This window comes from Lingula anatina, chromosome 8 (assembly GCF_051362555.1).
Source record: "Lingula anatina isolate TDL-2025a chromosome 8, LinAna3.0, whole genome shotgun sequence".
Taxonomy (NCBI): Eukaryota; Metazoa; Brachiopoda; class Lingulata; order Lingulida; family Lingulidae; genus Lingula; species Lingula anatina.
The window spans coordinates 9741533-9759723 of NC_141774.1; the positions used below are offsets into that span (position 1 = coordinate 9741533).

The window sequence follows — 18191 nt, forward strand, 5'->3', positions numbered from 1 at the left end:
ACTTGAGGTGGCATGTCAGACATTTAAACCGATTACAGTGATTGCACTTGGGGAGAATCTCTTGCAGAGTTAGATCCAACCAGCTAGTATGATGGGTTGATCTGAACGCTCCCTTATTTCCAATGACTTTAGTCATTACATGTATGTTTTCCATGTAGCTCAAACATAAATTGATGTCTGGGATTAAGTTCTTGTGACCAGACGTTCTCAACGATCTCAGCGTCAAGAAACAGGACCTCTTAGTGCTGTGAATACTAAAGATAAGACAATAGCCTCTATAATGTCGGGAAAAGAAATGTTGTCAATTTATGACAAGCCAAGCGCTAGTGCTGATAAGGTTGTTACGTGTGCTTCATCAGCAAATTTTTGAAACAATATATAGCAATGCATGGCTGATGTCAGAAATGCTGTTGTTGATTATATAATTAGCTTAGACACTCTTGTTTTCTTCTTGAATACAAAAATAGCCTGTCCTGGTAAAAAGATGATTTTTCTTTGTTTTTTCCATCCACTTGGAATTATGAGTGAGACTGTCAGATGTGTTGTCCTTAATATGACTGGACATGTTTGTTTGCAATTGGTTCCTCCTTCTGAATACAAAATCGAGTTTTATGTCAAACTGTAGGTATAGATGCCAGTAAGAGCTCAATTCCAGGGGCGGATTTAGGCCGTCTTCTGGGTCTTCCGGAAGACGGTCAGATTTTCAAGTTTACATTGATGGTATCTATTTTTTTTTCTGTTGGAAGACGGTCAAAATTGGAGGATGAATCAACAAAGATCATTTGGAAGACTGTCAGTAAATAGCTCTGGATCCGCTCCTGAATTCTAATGAAACTATCGAAAAATAGGATTGTTGCATTTCTGGGATAGCGCTAACACTCACCAGTTTAGCTAAAATGCTAAAACTTACTTAAATTGGCTAAAGAAAAAGGGCTTGATTTGACTTGTTTTAGTCAATTATAACCATTTTTATAACAAATTAACAAAAAAGTGGTGATTTGGCTAAGCAAAAAAAATTGCTAGCGCTACCCCAGCATTTGTATATATTGGGGTAGCCTACATACTTGCCTATATTTTAATTATTTTCATTCCTTTCGAAGTGTAAACATCCTATTGTTCAAAGCACCAGCCATGGGATAAGAGAGCATTCCCATAACCCTATCATACTAGCTGGATCGATCTAACTCCTCAGGATTATGGCTAAATTGCATCCAGTTTAAGCAGCTTAAATGTCTGGCTATCTCCTCCCCTTAGTAACTTAGTAACTTAATTTAAAGTACTTAGATAAAGTCAGGAAAACTGTGGTCCAAGATGTTGTTCTTGTTGCTTTGCGAGGGGGTGTGTCAAACAATTAAACTGATTACATTGACTGGGCCTTAGCAAGAATCCCCACTGAGATAGATTGATCCTGCTTGTATGATAAGGTTATGGGAATGCACCCTAAGGAAAAAGTCCTATAGGATCCAATAGGATCTTATATGTTCCTGTAGGACGTAAGGGCAGTTATAACTACTCCTCATCCATTGTTTGTGACATTCAAGACTGTACCTGGATATTAGTGCTCTATTGTATATCGCATGCATTAAACATCCTGTGTTATAACCCGTATAGGAAAAGAAGAACTCGTATAGGACCTGGCAGTTAAATAAGGCCCCTAGGGAGTCAGTTTGGGACATGCAAGACTACTTCTGGTTGTAAAGGAGCACCTCGAGTTTGCTACAGACCGACTGGTGTCGATTTGTTCCTCGTACGTAGCAGGCATATTTGAAAAACCACCAATACTAAGTCTGGTTAAAAGCCTGAAACCCATGTATATGGAAAGCGTTAAAGGGGGAGGGGGACATAATTATGAGATCATAGTTAAAAATTATTTGTCATAGTGATTAATGGCGCATTTTAAGGAAAATACCTAGAATATAGGGTAAAATATGAGCATGTAAAATAAGAAATATTCACAGTATTGTGACAGCCTATTCACTTTCTGCAGCTGCATATGATTTTTTTAAATTGATTAGGATTTTTCTTATGTACTGTTTTGGATAAATTGTTGTTATAATCATTTTTATGGATATATTTTTTAATTTAATATTTTATATTGTATTTTATTATAATTTATATATTTTGCCTCATTGCTTATTTCATTTATATATTACTGTATAAGATACTTCAGATCATCATTTTTGATCAAAGCAGAGTGGAAACAAGTGAAAAATTGATTTTTTTATAGCTGACAGCTCCCTCTAGAATTAAACACCGTATCCTGATACTGCACAGGTGTGATACACCAGTTACCATGAAAGTTCTCATTTTTTTTATTAATAAAAGCCTGGACACATGATACGTTGCATGATAAAAGCATGGTACATGTACTTTCTGGGGGTAGGAACATTCTTTTATTGAATTTTCTCTTCATCTCAGTTTTTATTTCTCTAGTTATATTGTTTTGATGTACAGGAAAACAAAAGCACATGTTATTTGTGTGTTGAAATCAGGTAGGTTTGCTGTTGGTGATCAGCATTGTTTTGTTTCATTACGGTACCTAGCATGAAGACATGAGTGCAGTTAAGGTTGGCGTTAATCAAAATTGTATTTTGTTATGTAATATGAGTACATTAATTTGTAATATTGTAAGATGTTTCAGTAAATGTTGAAGGCTAGAGCAAAAATTCTTTATAATATATATATTATTTTGTACCAAATTTATTGTGATTTGATACAGTTAAGTAATATCCAAGTTCTTCATTACTAAAATCAATACCTTGATTTATACTGTGCAAGGGAGAACTCGTCCTAAATCTTCTAAGTTAGATCGAGCTCATCATCGTAGAGTCCAGGGAGACGTAAACAAATGCTCCATAATAAAACAATTATTTCTCATCATAAAAATAGAAGGTTGATGTGAAATGAGATTTATGTCTTGAGATTTAGTTTCTGATCACGAGTGCTTGGCGTTTATTTTCTTGGTTTATAACAGCTTAATAGGCTTGGCGGTCTATGGCCTCTTTTTCTGACTGATGTCAGTCGAATTTCTCGTTTAGTATGGGTCTGTAGACTATAGATCGGAGGAGTTATTGCAGTGTGCAGTAGAAAAAAATCAACAGATCAACAGCAGACAATTTTCACCTTTAAAAATGAAAGTCTCACTTAGTTTCCATTAGTGTTAGGTTTATTTTTGCATCATCAAAACCCTCGTCCTACTGGTACTTTATTGTCACATTCAAAAACTGTGCTTAAAATGTATATTGATTAATGCCCTGGATGCTAGTATCTCTTTCAGAAATCTAACTGTTACATTTTAGATGTGTAATTTTAACAGTCAACTTTTAATTGGACGTCTACATTATTCTGTATATTTATGTAAAATTTGCCCGAATAGTCAGTCTATTAATGGAACAGAAGCTGACCATCTCTCAAAGTGAGTAGCTATTGTTTCGGCAGTATTAATTGCTAAACTATATTGCTGAATGTAAAAAGGGCGCGAAAAGGGACATAACTTTCCAAGCTGTTACCTACGTGCATTTAAGGTTTTTCTTTTAGTACCATGCATTCGTGTGCATGATTCTTGAAAATTTCAGTGCATGCAATATCTCTTTATGTGACGGGCAACAACATCCCTTCCTCTCCCCTCCTGGGGCTCCTTTATAATACACCCCAAAGTGCTTTTACATGTATCCCTTCCTCTTTTATGTGAATAGATATAAAGACTAACATTATAAGAACATACAGATTAATTTTTTTTTGTTGTTTTTTCTGGTCCCAAAGTGCATTTACATGTACCCCTTCCTCTTTTATGCAAATAGCCATGCAGACTAACATTATAAGAACATATATACAGATTAATATATAGATATATTATTAAGAAAGTCTTTTTTTTTCTTGTTTCTTGTAGAAAGTGGATGCGCAGTGCAGTGGGAAGATCTATTAGATTGATTAGCAGCAGGTGGGATGTGAAACAGTTGCCTTCTGGGAAGATACCTGCCTCGGGACAGCTTCTGCGGTGTATAGGTTATCCTTGCCGAGGTGAGGGAGCGTTTCTTTGAAAGTGAATACGCTTGCTGAGTGAAATGTTGAAAATGTTTCTCATTTGTGGTTGCAGTAAGGCAGGTTAACCTTCATAAAGTAAGCGGCCCATGGTGGTTTCTTTGAAAATTTTGCATCAGGTGCGTGGAGTGAAAGATAAGTGTACAGTAACATTTTGCATTGAAAGTACATATACTTAGTGCCTTCGTAATAGACGATTTTGAGAGCTACTGAAGTGGTTTCTACACTTAATCTACATTTCTGAGGTAAGTGAATATTTTTTTTTTTTTTTTTTTTTTTTTTGAAAATTTTGTGTTGGAAATAAAGAATTCGAGTTGATTTTTATGGTATAAGTTAAACTTCAACACAAATTCTTTGAAAGCTAGAATATGTAGATATAATGTTGAAAAATAAAACCAGAGAACTCTTCTGACTAACCCTGAAGAAGATGCAGATTCAGTTTCTTTAGAATTTTGCAAATATAGTTGCCTATGATGAGTCAAGCATTACTGCATGAAGGAGATCCATGTGCTTTGTGGATGTAAAATTTTGTTAAAAAATTTTAATGTTAATTTGCAATCTTTGCAAGCATAGTGATAGAAATGGCTAACATACTGTATAGCTCACTGCATGTTGCCACACATCTCAATAGAAACAAGGATACTTATATATATCCCATATATACCTGCAGCTGCTGAATTTTTGTCCATCCCAGACATCAGCATTTCTGCAGAATCACAGAGAATTCCCTGATTTTTTCATTCAGTTCTTTAGGCGGCCCCAGACTCCTTGCCGAAAGGTGTTGGTCCCACGATCAATGTTCAAAGTTTTTGTTTTCAAAACCCCAAAATCTTAATGTGCCATCTTGACAAAGGAGAACTCAAACAAATTACTATTATGTGGATCTTGTCAAAATACAATGAAAAATCCCCTCATATTGTGCAAACAGTCTAAATAACACTTCATAACTCCAAAATATTTTCACTTTTGAACGTTTTGCCAACTCTAAATATTTACATATCTTCCATATATTTTTTCTACCTATGATTTAGGACAGACTCCAATTGTTTATATGTGTTGTTCTATTGTTAATAATATATTAGACAATAGATCTACTAGTACACATTTTGGGTGCTGTCAAGTTGGCAACTCTGCATACACCTCTTCCTGCACCTGAAATGTTTGCGTCATTCCTTACCATGAAGAACTCATATTAACACTATTTTATGGGTCTGTCTTGGCCCCCAAATGTGTTTGTCAGGTGCCGTGTGTAGAGGGTTAGCCACGGCTCCTTTGAAAATGTGTTACGGAATATTATGTGGGTAATAAAAACTCCTGTTACCTTGACCTGAAGGTAGTAACTGTTTGCTTTAAATGCTTTTTCTGATGTGTTTGTATGGTGCCTTTGGTTTCTTTGGATTTATTTAAGCCAGAGGGGAAAAAAGAAAAATGCTTTCAGACTTTGAAATTGTGGCTTTGCTTTAGATATTTAGTTCTTGTTAGAAGTTACGAGATTAATTAATTTTTTCTGTGAATTTTAATACCCACGGTGAGTATAATGGTGGTGGTGTGTCGAGCACATCGTCAGTTGACATGTCATTTCTTTGAATGCCAATTCCTTGGTGATTGAAATATTACCTAAATTGTGTGTGTACTTTAAATATTTAGTTCATGTTAGAAGTTATAAGATTTCTTAATCATTCTTTGAATTTTAATACCCCTGATGAGTAAAATGTTGGAGGTATACGTCAAACACATCATCAGTTGACATGTCATTTCTTTGAATGCCAGTTCCTTGGTGATTGAAACATTACCTAAAAATGAATATTTTTAGAGTCTGTGGCTGAAATTGGAATCTGTGTAACAGCAGTTCACTGGAAAGCAATGTGATTATCGTCTAGTAGGTGCACTTTAGAAAGGTTAATTTTCAATTATTTTAAAAGAATATTATGCCTCCTTAATGGGAAGGTTAACATATTGGATGAACTCAGATAAAGCATTGTGCCCCAGTTTAAGTATATGGGTTTACCCCCATTGAGGTTCTTCACCAGGGCTCTGATGGATGTTTCATTTTTTTGCAGAATGACTAGGAAATGTCTTTATTAGGCGATTCAGCAATTAGGAAAACCACAATTTCTGTGAAAATGGTCCACTGTGTATACAGAGATCGTCTAAATGATAATTTCATCGAAAAGTGTTTTTGGGCATTTATCTCATGGTGGTGAGTTTTTCTTCGAAAATGCGCGGTTTAAAAGCCGAGGAGGATTTGCTTGAAATAACTGCAAGAGTATTTATAAGGAGATACTTTGTAAACCCAGTGGTCTGGTTGATGTGTATTATCTTTTCAGCCTGTCTAGCGCCCTCATAGTCTTTATATTTTAGATCTCTGGTGAACCACAAAGTTTCTGGGAGTTTACACAGTTGTAAATAAAAGGTCACCAGGTGCACAAGCAGTGCATTCAGACGGGGCAAACCAGGACTGATTTAGGCCAAAATAACGCTACCTGACAGCAGGATTAAGTTGATTCATGTTGAATTTTGAAATAAGGACTATAAACTCATATTCTTACTTTAAGACTAGCTGTCTAGGCCCCATATGCTCCAGTTATGAATATTGATATCTGAAATAGAAAATGGCCATCCAAATTGAAACAGTAAGTCAGAAAGACAGCTTAACGGTTGCCTGCATGGATAATGCTTTGTTATAGACAGCTAACTTGCTTACAGCCAATAGTCTTAGGGTGCATTCCCAGAGATTTAGATCGATCCAGAGATTTAGATTTAGATCGACCTAACTCCCTGGGGGTTCACGCTATATTGCAGTCAGCCTAGCGCGCACCATAGTTAATTACCCCCTTACAGCTTTTAGTAGGTGGGACAGAGGCTTAAGCTGGCTAAGCTGACGGTAATCTATAGTGAGACTCCCCACAGGGATAGATCGATCCAAAATCTATGGGAATGGGGTCTAAGAGATAATTCCCAAGGATAAGGTTAATTGGCTCTCTGCTTATTTATGCCTGTTAACGCCACTGAATCCCATGGAGTTTTGCTTTGGGTAGGAAGCTTTAGCCAAGCTCCCACTAGGCACAGACAGACCAATATAAAGTAAATTCTATTATCTGATGATGTCATTTAGAACTTAACCAGTCCCGGTTTGTGTGGTACATGTACATGGTACCTGAAGAGGGTAGGGAATACCCCTCTTAATCACCAATCACGAAGAATTAAAACAGCTCAATAACCAATAACGAGGATATATTCAGGTCAATCAACAATCACCAAGAATTCCTGAATTACGTTTCACGCAGAATATTGGGCTCAAATAATGCATCACGCTTGAAAAATAAGGCCAATCACAAGGAACTGAAAATTAAGGTATTCCCTACCCTCATATTTTGCAAGAATGTGTCCACTTATTATAAGAAACAGGCACATGGGGTCTTGAATATCGATAATGATAATTTCATTGATTGTATTATAATTCATTCATTTGTTGGTGTCGAGTGTTGGTGCTAATTACAGGCTTCTGTGGCATTGCTCTTGGTATGAACTAAGCCCCTAGCTGGGGAGAGGGGGGGGGGTTCAAACAAACCACTGTTTTTTTGCCATGTAAAGGTCTGCACTGGTGAAACTTTGATCTAAATATAAGAAGGTTTCATAGTAAAAGGTCCACTTTTTCAGGAAAAGACCTCCCCCTTTAAGAACTTGTTGACTACAGGCCTGGTAATAATTAAACTATACGCAACGATCCTCCCATTCTTGATCAAGTTGCCTTCTGATGGTTTCTGTGTGCAACTTAATAAGTTGTCCAGAAACTATTAGGCATTGGAAATGGAATATAATATTCCACATAATCTGTCTGAAACGCTTAGCATCTTTAACCAAATTCCCATGTGCATACGAGTGAATCTTCGTCCAAATTTACTTCATTAGCCAATTTTGTAAGACATCCCAATACCAGTTCAAGATGCTGAAAACAGCAGAAGCAATGCGCACAATAGAAGAAAAGTTTCCCAAGACTTTTGAAACACAGGGCATTACCAGAAATGACAGAGACATAAGAGGTTTTTTTCCAAATTACCGTTGTTGATCCATTCTTAATTTTTTTTGGCCATCTTCTGACAGAAAATATTGGATGCCCATCAATGTAAACTTGAAAAATTCTGACTGTCTTTTGGAAGACCCAGAAGATGGCTTCGGTCCATTCCTGGAGATGCCGATAACACAAGCCAGAAATTCCTGTAGCAAAATGAAAAGTTTGCAGGAGTTAGCAAGAAAATTTTTAGTGCTGCAAATTTGCAGCCATATTGCAGCAAATTTGATGCAAATTTGCAAGAAGGAATTGCAGTTTGCAACATTAATTATTTGCTGCATATTTGCAGCAACCCTTATACATGTATTTTGCTAAGGAGTTGGCATGTTTATAGTAGAAAGGAGAGTTTCATGTGACCTCTCAAAATCAGGGTGTTACTGGACATGACATGCAAAGGCAAGGGTAATCTTATGCCACAGTATCAGCAAAGAAATTAAAAAAAAAAGAAGCACTTTATATTAAAAACACAAGGGCAATTAATTGCTATCTTACAGGCCCTCTCAATTATTGCTTTCTATTGCTTATTGCTTTTTCTCTAGTTAATCAGATTATAGGTTGTTGTTATTAATTAGTGTTTAGGTTTTATTAGAGTAATCCATTTTGGCAGTAGACCTTTAGCTGTAATGCAGACAGACTGATAAAGTTTTGAGGCTTATTTCACCTGAAAATTATACCACACGGAAATGGAATAAGATGTTTGCTTTTTAGAATGCCAGCTCAATTAATGGTTCGATTATCGAATATTGCAACACGGCTGCTTCCTGCTCTTGTGCTTTATATATAAATGTTTAAAGCATGGTTACATGTTCAAGCTAAATGCCATTTACTTATATTTTATCACCAACTTAATGGCCGCTTTACGCTCTAAGTGGCTAATGCTGCAGTGTTGATGGTTTCCCAATTTGTATCTTAATGGAAGTCGAGGTGGCAGATACACGCTGCCTCAAACAATTACATAACAACTCACTTACATTTGTTGCAGCGCGGGCAGGAAAAGAAGATAAGAATTCTCCCTTTGGCAAATAGGTTTCGCTTAAATTTCACTGTGCCAGTTTAAAACTGTATGTTGATGCCAGTTTTATGCCCCCTATTTTACGTTGGCATCTATGCTCTTTTTAATGCTAAAATGTTTTAGGTATTTCCTTTACTACATGAGAAATGATGTTATTAAATATATATAGCTCTTATTTCTTGAGATCAATGAAAAATCTTAACATTTTACTTTAAAGAAGATATGTTGTCAAGTGAGTTTTCAAGTTTTGGTCTGTTTCTGATTCAAGTGGGTCAGCCATATTTGATCCATGGAGTAGTTAGTCTGCTGTTGATTTGTGGCCTAAGGTGCACTGTATAGTAATTTTAAGGAGCACATTGAGTTGACTGTCAATTGCCAGAGTGATATGTGGATTACAAATGAACGACCAGAATTGAAGATAGTACCCTCTTTGATAACATCTTTCAGGCATTGATTGAATTTGGCATGAATTGTAATAAGAACCTGCTGTCGGCCCTGTTACAAGTATACAAAATTTACTACAGTCGATAAGAATTCAATTTTATGTTGGAGTTGAGGTAGAGTTGAATTGATTGAAAAGAGTACTAATCTATTTTTTTTTTCTTTTTCTTTTTTTTTTTTTTTGAAAGTCATTTGATGTACAGTATTGAATGTATCTTGACATTCGGAGGATGCTTTAGAGCACATTCAGAACAGTGGACTAACAGATCCACAGATCAAATATGTCAACCCACTAAAAAGCTTGCCTCTGAATTCAGGACTAGACACTGAATAGATTTCGCGCAGGGATTGTGCAGCAAGCATTCTAGTGGGTCTGCCATATTTGATCCGTGGATCTGTTATTCCCCTGTTCTGAATGAGGCCTTAGGCTGTATTCCCAGAGCTTTTAGATCGATCTATCCCCGCAGGGAGTCTCACTAGATTACTGTCAGATAATCTGGCTTAAATGTCCGTCCCGCCTACTACAAGCTGTAGGAGGGTAATTAAATTTCGTGTCCGCTCGGCTGACAGCTATTTAGCGTGAACCCCCAGGGAGTTAGGTCGATCTAAAGTAGATCGATCTAATCTCTGGAAATGGGGTCTTAGTCTGTGTAGTGGTTCAATGGCCCAAAGGTTCATTTGTACTATTTAAAAAATTTGCAATAACTTTTGAAAAAGAAAGAAATAAGAATAAATAGTGTGTCAGAGAGAGAGAGAGAGAGAGAGAGAGAGACGAGCAATAATGAAAGTAATTATTTCTACAACTTGTCTTTGACATTTGATTAATCCCATCCCTTAACGTAACTGATCAGGTTCTTTTAAAGAGGTGTAGTTATTTTTGTCAATTTACCAGCCTACAGGTAGGTGGGATTGATAGAGACACTTTTAAACTTTTAAACCCCAAAAGTGATCAATATGTATGACACATGTATCCCTAAGCTTGTGCAAATTTGTCGCATTATTTTTTTTCCTTTCTGAGTCATCAGCAGTTGCGCTATTGGGATTGTTCAGATATTGGGTTTAGAACTCATAAATGGGCATGAAATGCGTAAAGCTCGTACTAAGTTAATTTGTAACAGAAGAAGGCTGTAGATATTGGGTTAAAATGGAGGGAATAATTTGTTCGATTGGAGTACATCATAATGATGAATTGAATCTGTTCTCAGATCGTACTTGAAATGAAAAGTTGCGTGCATTTTTATGTACGTGAGCTTATGAAGTGTGAAATTGCTGATTGGCACTCATCGCAACTTCATTCGTTATGTAACTTAATTGGCTTAAACAAACATTTAGACAGGCAGTCCTGCCTGTGCCGTCAAATTCAATTATTTTAGTTCAGTCATCATACTGGTAGCTCTGAAGGTAAAACCCAGACAATGACAGAGAAGTGAAGTTCTTGATGAATTTGGCTAGAGTAGTGTAGCATTCTCTATCCTTCTAGATTGGGCTTCTGATTTGAAGTACAAGTATGTCTGTAGGGGATGAGTGAAGCTTTGCATGTTTGACAGAAATGAAATAAGTAATAAATGTAAATCAGTTGTCAAAATCAATTATTAGTGTGGAGCTGATGCTTTTGGCATGTTGAACATATATGCAGTGTTTCAAAAATATCTGCAAGAGCAATTTAATTAATAATGGTATGTCATTATTTATTTATTGTAGTTGTTAAATGTTTGGATAGTTTATTTTCTTGATTTAATCACCAGAAACATGAAAGTGAACCTCTCTCTCTCTCTCTCTCTCTCTCTCTCTCTCTTAGTTATAATCATACGAAGTGTATAATAATATTTCCATTATTTTATATTTTAAAAGCTGAAATCAGTATCCATGACAACAAATTTTAATAACCTCTACAGGCCCCCAGGACCATATACAGTTGATATGAGAGCAGACTGAAGATCTCTTTTAACTTTTTTTTTTGACAAATTGAATTAGCCATAATGTGTAACAACAGGTGCAACTGAGAACTCAAGGTTCAAACAATTTGTCAACTAACGTTAGTTTTACATATGCTTTTCCTACAAATGCTTCAATAAATGCTATTTTAAGATTGCTAAAGAAAAATGTTGCGTGATCTTTTTGAATTAAAGATATTAGTCTTGTCAGTCTTTGTCTTCCTCAGTAAAATTATAGAGTTTGTGCTAAACAATCACTGTTCAGGGGCGTAACCAGACCTTTAAAAATTGTACGCACAGATTATTAAAATTCCCAGCAAAATGTAGACTAACGCAAGAGATGAAGGACAGCGTAGTTACAGCATATGTACCACACATCGCAGCTTAATTTCCATTAATAATAAAATCATCATTTAGTCAGAAATATTCTCGCAATTAAAAAAGTTTCAATATTCTTATTACCCAGAACGGTATATTTATTTAAAAGGAGGCTAGCTTCGCATATGTGGAACCCCCTTCGAATAATCCTGGATCCACCTCTGAGTTGAACTAACATACGGTTTCATTCACCTTACATGTGGATGCATGGCTCCCAAAAACAACCAATTGTACGACACGACAGAGCTCTGATACATCTAAGTTTAATTATTTGTTTGTAAAAATTGCCCATGTCACCCTGTTAGTTTGGAGGGGTAAGCTGGGTCAAGTCCGTGTCAAAATTCTTTGAAGCTTTGTAGGAAAAATCCTTCCTTTGTTTCTCTAGCTCCTTCTTAAACCTGGTGTCCAGATTTTATCTAGTGCCCCCAGGGTTGCGGGAGCTGCTCTTTGAAAATAACACTCAGGCAGATTTTTACCTGAGATAAATATTGCCAGCGAGAATGCCTTCGATATTCTCAAGAAAGAGGGTACAGAAGAGTTGAGGGCCACTGAACCCTCCAATTAAGAGGTAAAGGAAGTTCCAGTTAGATGGACGATTAAGATAGGACTTGTTAAGGTTATAGGCATTGTTTACCTCAGTTTGCAAGACTGGGGGTGGGGGGGGGGGGAGGGGGGGTGTCAGAACAATTGTGCCTATACAATTGATACAGAGGATTTGAATACAGGTATACAGGTGACTTTAATAAGCAGAGGATTTTCTTTTATATTCCGTGAAAAATACACTAAATTTATATAAAATAATATCATGGTTGGCCAAAAAATTGTACGCACAGTGCATCCGTGCGTATGCCTAGTTACGCCCATGCTGTTTAAAGTAGATTTTCAATTTCACAGCAATGTGAACCAAGTCAAATTTTGGTTGTTCTTCAATAACAGATGAAATATTTATTGCCCATGGGTTTTTTAGACAAAAATATATCAAGGCGTAAAGCCTTGAAAGTGACTGAGATTCTTCAAAGTTGATACTATTGCCATGGAGACAGCCGTCCACAAGTGACCACTCTTAGCTAAATGAGAAGTTTGCAGCAATATTGCAGCAAATTTGCTGCACACTAAAAGTTTGAGGCAACCAGTTTGCAGTAGTTTGTTGGAAAAAATTCTATTGCTGCTAAATTGCAGCTAATTTGCAGAATATTCTGAAGTTTGCAGCAGGTTTTTGAGAAAGATTTTATGTTCTAGCAAATTTGGAAGAAATCAGCAGCAAATTTTGCAGCAAATTTTCAAGAACATCTTCAGTTTTCAGTAAGTTAGCAAAAAATTACTGATGTGGCAAATTTGCAGAAAATTCACAGCAAATTCGCAGTGAATTTGTAGCAAATATGCGAGAGAGTTTGAAGCAGGCCTGACATTTTGCTAAGAGCACAGGTAACCTCTGGTGGGAAAAACAAACAAACAAACAAAACTTGCAGAAATCATCCATCACAGACTCTTTTCATTGAAACCATCTAAAGTACTTTTGTTCCTTGATTTATCAGCCTGGAAAGGTTTTAATGTAAGAATAAAAAAGTTTGAAGTGTCAATTAATTTTGGTGTTAAATCATACTGACGCATGCACAAGCGAGGATCCAGAGATATTTTCTGACAGTCTTCCAAATTATTATTCTTGATCCATTCTCCATTTTTGACCGTCTTCCAACAGAAATAATAAGATACCAGCCATTGTAAACATTAAAATCTGACCGTCTTCTGGAAGACCCAGAAGACAGCCTATATCCGCCCCTGATGTATGACTTGTCAAATTATGCTAAAGACCACATCACCTTGCTATAATGAGTCATGTTTTCAAGCAAGTCGGTTCTTTACAATTTGTGTCATGTCAGACTGATGTAGCTTGTTCACACAAGAGATACTTTAAACCAATTTTCATCAAGGCATTGATAGTTCTGTTTTCAGTAAATTTGGTTTTTCCTAACTTGGTACAATCTTTGTCTAAAAATCAAATTGCACACAAGGGGTACTTTAAACCAGGTATGTAAATCGCCCTTATCAACAGACCATTAAATGCTGTGTTTCTAAATTGCCGATATAGATGCTTCTCTATTATCTGACACAATCCAACTTGGTTTTTTTAACTCTGCGAAATTGTTGGTGGACTAGAATACAGCAATCACTCTCCCACTTGAAGAAACATTAAATCAGTACCTTGGAGTAGTATCCTTTGGCTAAAGAAAGGAAAATGTACGCCAGACTTCACTATTGACGTGAGAAACCCGATTTTTATTTGATCCGATTGAGATGTCTGAGCAGTTTGGTGTATAGAGTTAGAGATAGTGGTGCAGTATTAGAGTAGTGGTAATTAAGTCAAGTGAAGATACTCAATCTGGCCTAGTCTGACGTAAGCCTTGAGTATGAAATGATCCTAAAGATATGAACTTTTTCTGGGGAAATACAGCATTCTGGGATTTTTAATTCAATTTTAATAGGACCTAAGATGGCGCTAAACACCAAGGTGATTAGTTGTTTTGCAACGTGATTTAAAAAAAAATACAGGCTCATGTCTGATCCTAGAGAGTCTGACTGACTTGGCCAGTCTATAGGAGTTTTCTTAGATTATAAAAATGGAGTCTGTTGCAGATCAACAAATCTCTAAAAAAATAAACAGTATAAAACCATGATGGTTTAATTATATTTTCCATGAAAAACTTCATTTGCTTATATCCTAATACATATTATATATGTTTCACAAAATTTGATAGCTCTCCATAACTTTGGTTAAAGTTAGACCCATGTCAGGTCTAAATGTGTCCAGTCTGAACAGGTTGTACTCTCATTGCACTCTAGGGCAAGTTCACACTTATTTGACCTAAATCAACTTGACTAATTGTAATGAAGCCATTATCTTAAGTTATCTCTAGTTGATTATGATTAACAGGTTTAACTAATTGAAATTAAGCCATAATAATTGTCTCGTTTTGCTTAAAGCTAAAGTGTCTGTATTTGAACTTATCATTGCCTCTCCCCTTGATTTCAATTGGCATTTCAACAGCTTTATTGGGATTGAATTAATTGTAATCAAGTTAATTGATATCATATCGGAACCGTAGTTCTTACATTGATTATTACTTTGAGATGTAAACAGGTTAAAGTAATTGTAATTGAAACATTATTTTATTTTTTAAAGTTATCTTTAAATTAGCTGTGTAGCATAGTGCCCTAGTAGATCTTTTGACAGCTCTGGCAACGTCATTGGGATCGTTGGTGAATCGGTCTGTTCAGGTCTAGTCTGAATGGTAACTCAGAACTTTATGTGCTATTAGCGAACAGTTTGGCTTAATTAGATTTTGTCTAAAAAAGCTATTAGAAGCTAAGAGCAAATTAATCTGTATATAAATCAAACGGGGAGCGGGGAGTATCATTTAGATAGACAAGTACTTTATGATATTTTTTCTTGCTGTTTTTAAGGACAACATACCCTGAAGGTTTCAGTATTGATGGCAGACTTCTCTCAATATTTTGAGGGCATATTGGACTTGTTTTTGCCAGGGGAGGAACAGACAGCTTATATAATTGCATTTTTAGGACATGCAATCCCCAGTAGGTACTGTATGTACATTATTTAAGCAGCATCGTGGGGTGGGGTGGGATGGGGGGGGGGGGGTAGAGAGGAAAAATATTCCCAAGAGAATACGAGTTAGCAGGTGCCCTCTAGCAGACAGCCAGATGAATTCCACAGGGATTTGAATGTCTGATACAATGTATGTGACTAAGGATTTGTCTCTTTAGTCTAGTCCAATATATGCTGCACTGTTTGATGATCAAAATTGATACCAGTGTGGTGGTACACTTACCTCTTAAAAGGAAGAGTGAAATTATGCCATATATATATATATATATATATATATATATATATATATATATATATATATATATATATATATATACTGTTTTGTGCTCAAACACACCCATGCACCTATGGGTGGGTTAATTAGTATGGATAGTGTACAATGTTAGCACTTTCTCCTTGCCAGATGGTAGGAAAATTGAAGCAAGGTCTGTAATAATTGTGTAATAATTGTGTAAATTCGATCAGTTTCTGCTCACTGCTTCTGCTTTGGGACAGGAGATTAAGTTGAGACCCTGGTGGCTCAAAGGGCCAAATTTGCTAAAAAAAAAAAAAAAAAAAAAAAAAAGGAAAAATGGCACAGGGTGTGTGATATCATAATGGAAATTATTATGTTGAACAATGAAGTGGAATGCATGTGAAAGACAAAGGTTTTATGTAGAATGCTGTAGTTGAGATCACACTGACTGTCACAGCAGTAATGTAGTGGTATGTTTAAACTTGTGACTGAGCTACCGCTTCACAGTTTGAAATTGTTAATTTGAGCCCATAATATTTTATTTTGATATATAAACCTAGTCTCCATAAAACTTTCCCATTTGAACTGTGTTTTACTCGTCTTATGCATATTGGTACCAAGTTAGCTCAACCCATCATAAATGGAAACACGTCTCTAGCAGACTGGTACCAAGTTAGGTCAGCCCATCACAAATGGAAACACATCTACAGCATACTGGTTCCAAGCTAATTCAACCCATCATAATTAGAAACACGACTACAACATACTAGCAAATGTTAAATTCACATGTGGTAATATGCCAGAGGGAAATTGTAACTAAAAACTAGAAATAGAACAGAGTTACCTAAGTTACACTTGTTACCACAGGCAAAACTGCTTGCTTAGATCTTTAACCAGATATTCAGACAGCAAACTTCTGGGATGAAATGAAACACATGCATTTACTGTTGTATGTGTGTTTATTAGCTTCTTTTTATAGTGGTAGTAATGTATACTGTACAATGTATTGTTATATAATAGTAAATACTTATGAAATATTTATGTACTATAACTGATTTCAGTGGATCATCTATTTAATTACTGGGGAGCAAAATGAATTATTTAATTAATTTTTTAACTTAAACATTTATTGATTTATTTTGCAGTAATGAGAAGACGCATTGATGGTTTAGAATCCACTGTTTGTTTGTCTAGAACTGAAAACAGACTACTATAAACAAAAGGTAAGTAAATAAACAATTGTTCAATCGAATAGTAGTAGTAGTAATAGTACAAGTATGAGCAACAGCTTGTAGCCGTAGCACTTAGTGGTAGCACCTAAATGTAGTACATACTGCTGGTATAAGCAGCAGCAGTAGTGTAAGTACATGTAAACAGTTTCTGACAGTAGCAATAAGGGACCCAGAGCTGCCTTAGAAAGTGAAATAACAGTGCAATCAATCTACTTAATCTGATGAGGAGTTGATAGAACAGGATGAAGAAGAGTAATCAGTCTAATATATATATATATATATATATATATATATATATATATATATATATATATATATATATATAAAAGATATCCAAAACAGTTCTATTGTATAAAAGTTACCAATTTTTTGCCAATTATTGTTTTTAAAGTTACAGTACTAATTTTAGTGTTGTTGTTGTTGCTGTTGTTGTTGTTATTATTATTATTATTATTATTTAAGAGGACCTGAAATGGGCTTCTCATAATTTATTTTGGGTCATAAGGACCGTTCAGAATGAGTCAGTTTGACCTAGCTAGGTTGCCTTAACTCCATGAGGAATCTCACTGCAATCAGTTTAACACACCTCAATAAGCAGCAAGGGGGTAATTAACTTTTGTGTGCACTCGGCTTCCAGGATCCAATGCTGAACTGATTCTGAAGGGCCCCAAAAAGACTGACAATTTGGTGTTTTAAGTTAAGACCAGCTTTAAGTCCTAAATTAAATTTCATGTGAAAGGAGTTCTTGAGCCTATTTCATGAGGCACACTAGTTGATATCATATGGAAGAAACCATCCAAGCATGAGGTACCCACAGGAGCAGATCCAGAGATATTTTCTGACAGTCTCCCATTTGTCTTTCTTGATCCATCCTCTATTTTTTTACCATCTTCTGACAGAAAAATTTAGCTGCCCATCAATGTAACCTTGAAAAATTCTGACCGTTTTTTTGGAAGACCCAGAAGATGGCTTCTGTTCGCCCCTGAGAAAACAAGGCACAAGGTACCCAATGCAAGAATAAACGAGGTACAAGGTGTATGTATTCCACATGTGATATATATATATACCAAACAATGGAGGTCAAAAAAGAGTGACAGATTGTGACTCATGGTTGCTAATTTGAAAGACATTTTCTTCACTCATGTAAAAAAAAATTGCCCAGTAGTCAGAAATCATTCCAGTAAGGAATAAACATGTTTTTCTTTGAGTGTGTGGGGTCTG

At 35.9% G+C, this 18191-nt stretch overlaps 1 protein-coding gene across 9 annotated transcripts in view; it reads left to right on the forward strand.

Annotated features, from left to right (window-relative positions):
• The window catches only part of LOC106162945 (FMRFamide receptor), a 125154-nt gene that overhangs the window by 62681 nt on the left and 44282 nt on the right, over positions 1-18191 (forward strand). For 7 of the 9 annotated variants that reach the window (XM_086994194.1, XM_086994195.1, XM_086994191.1 and 4 more), the window contains 2 exons: positions 3890-4020; positions 16884-16961. The gene's annotated coding sequence lies outside the window, so the exon portion shown is untranslated. The other 2 variants (XR_015330819.1, XM_086994198.1) reach the window with 2 other exon arrangements.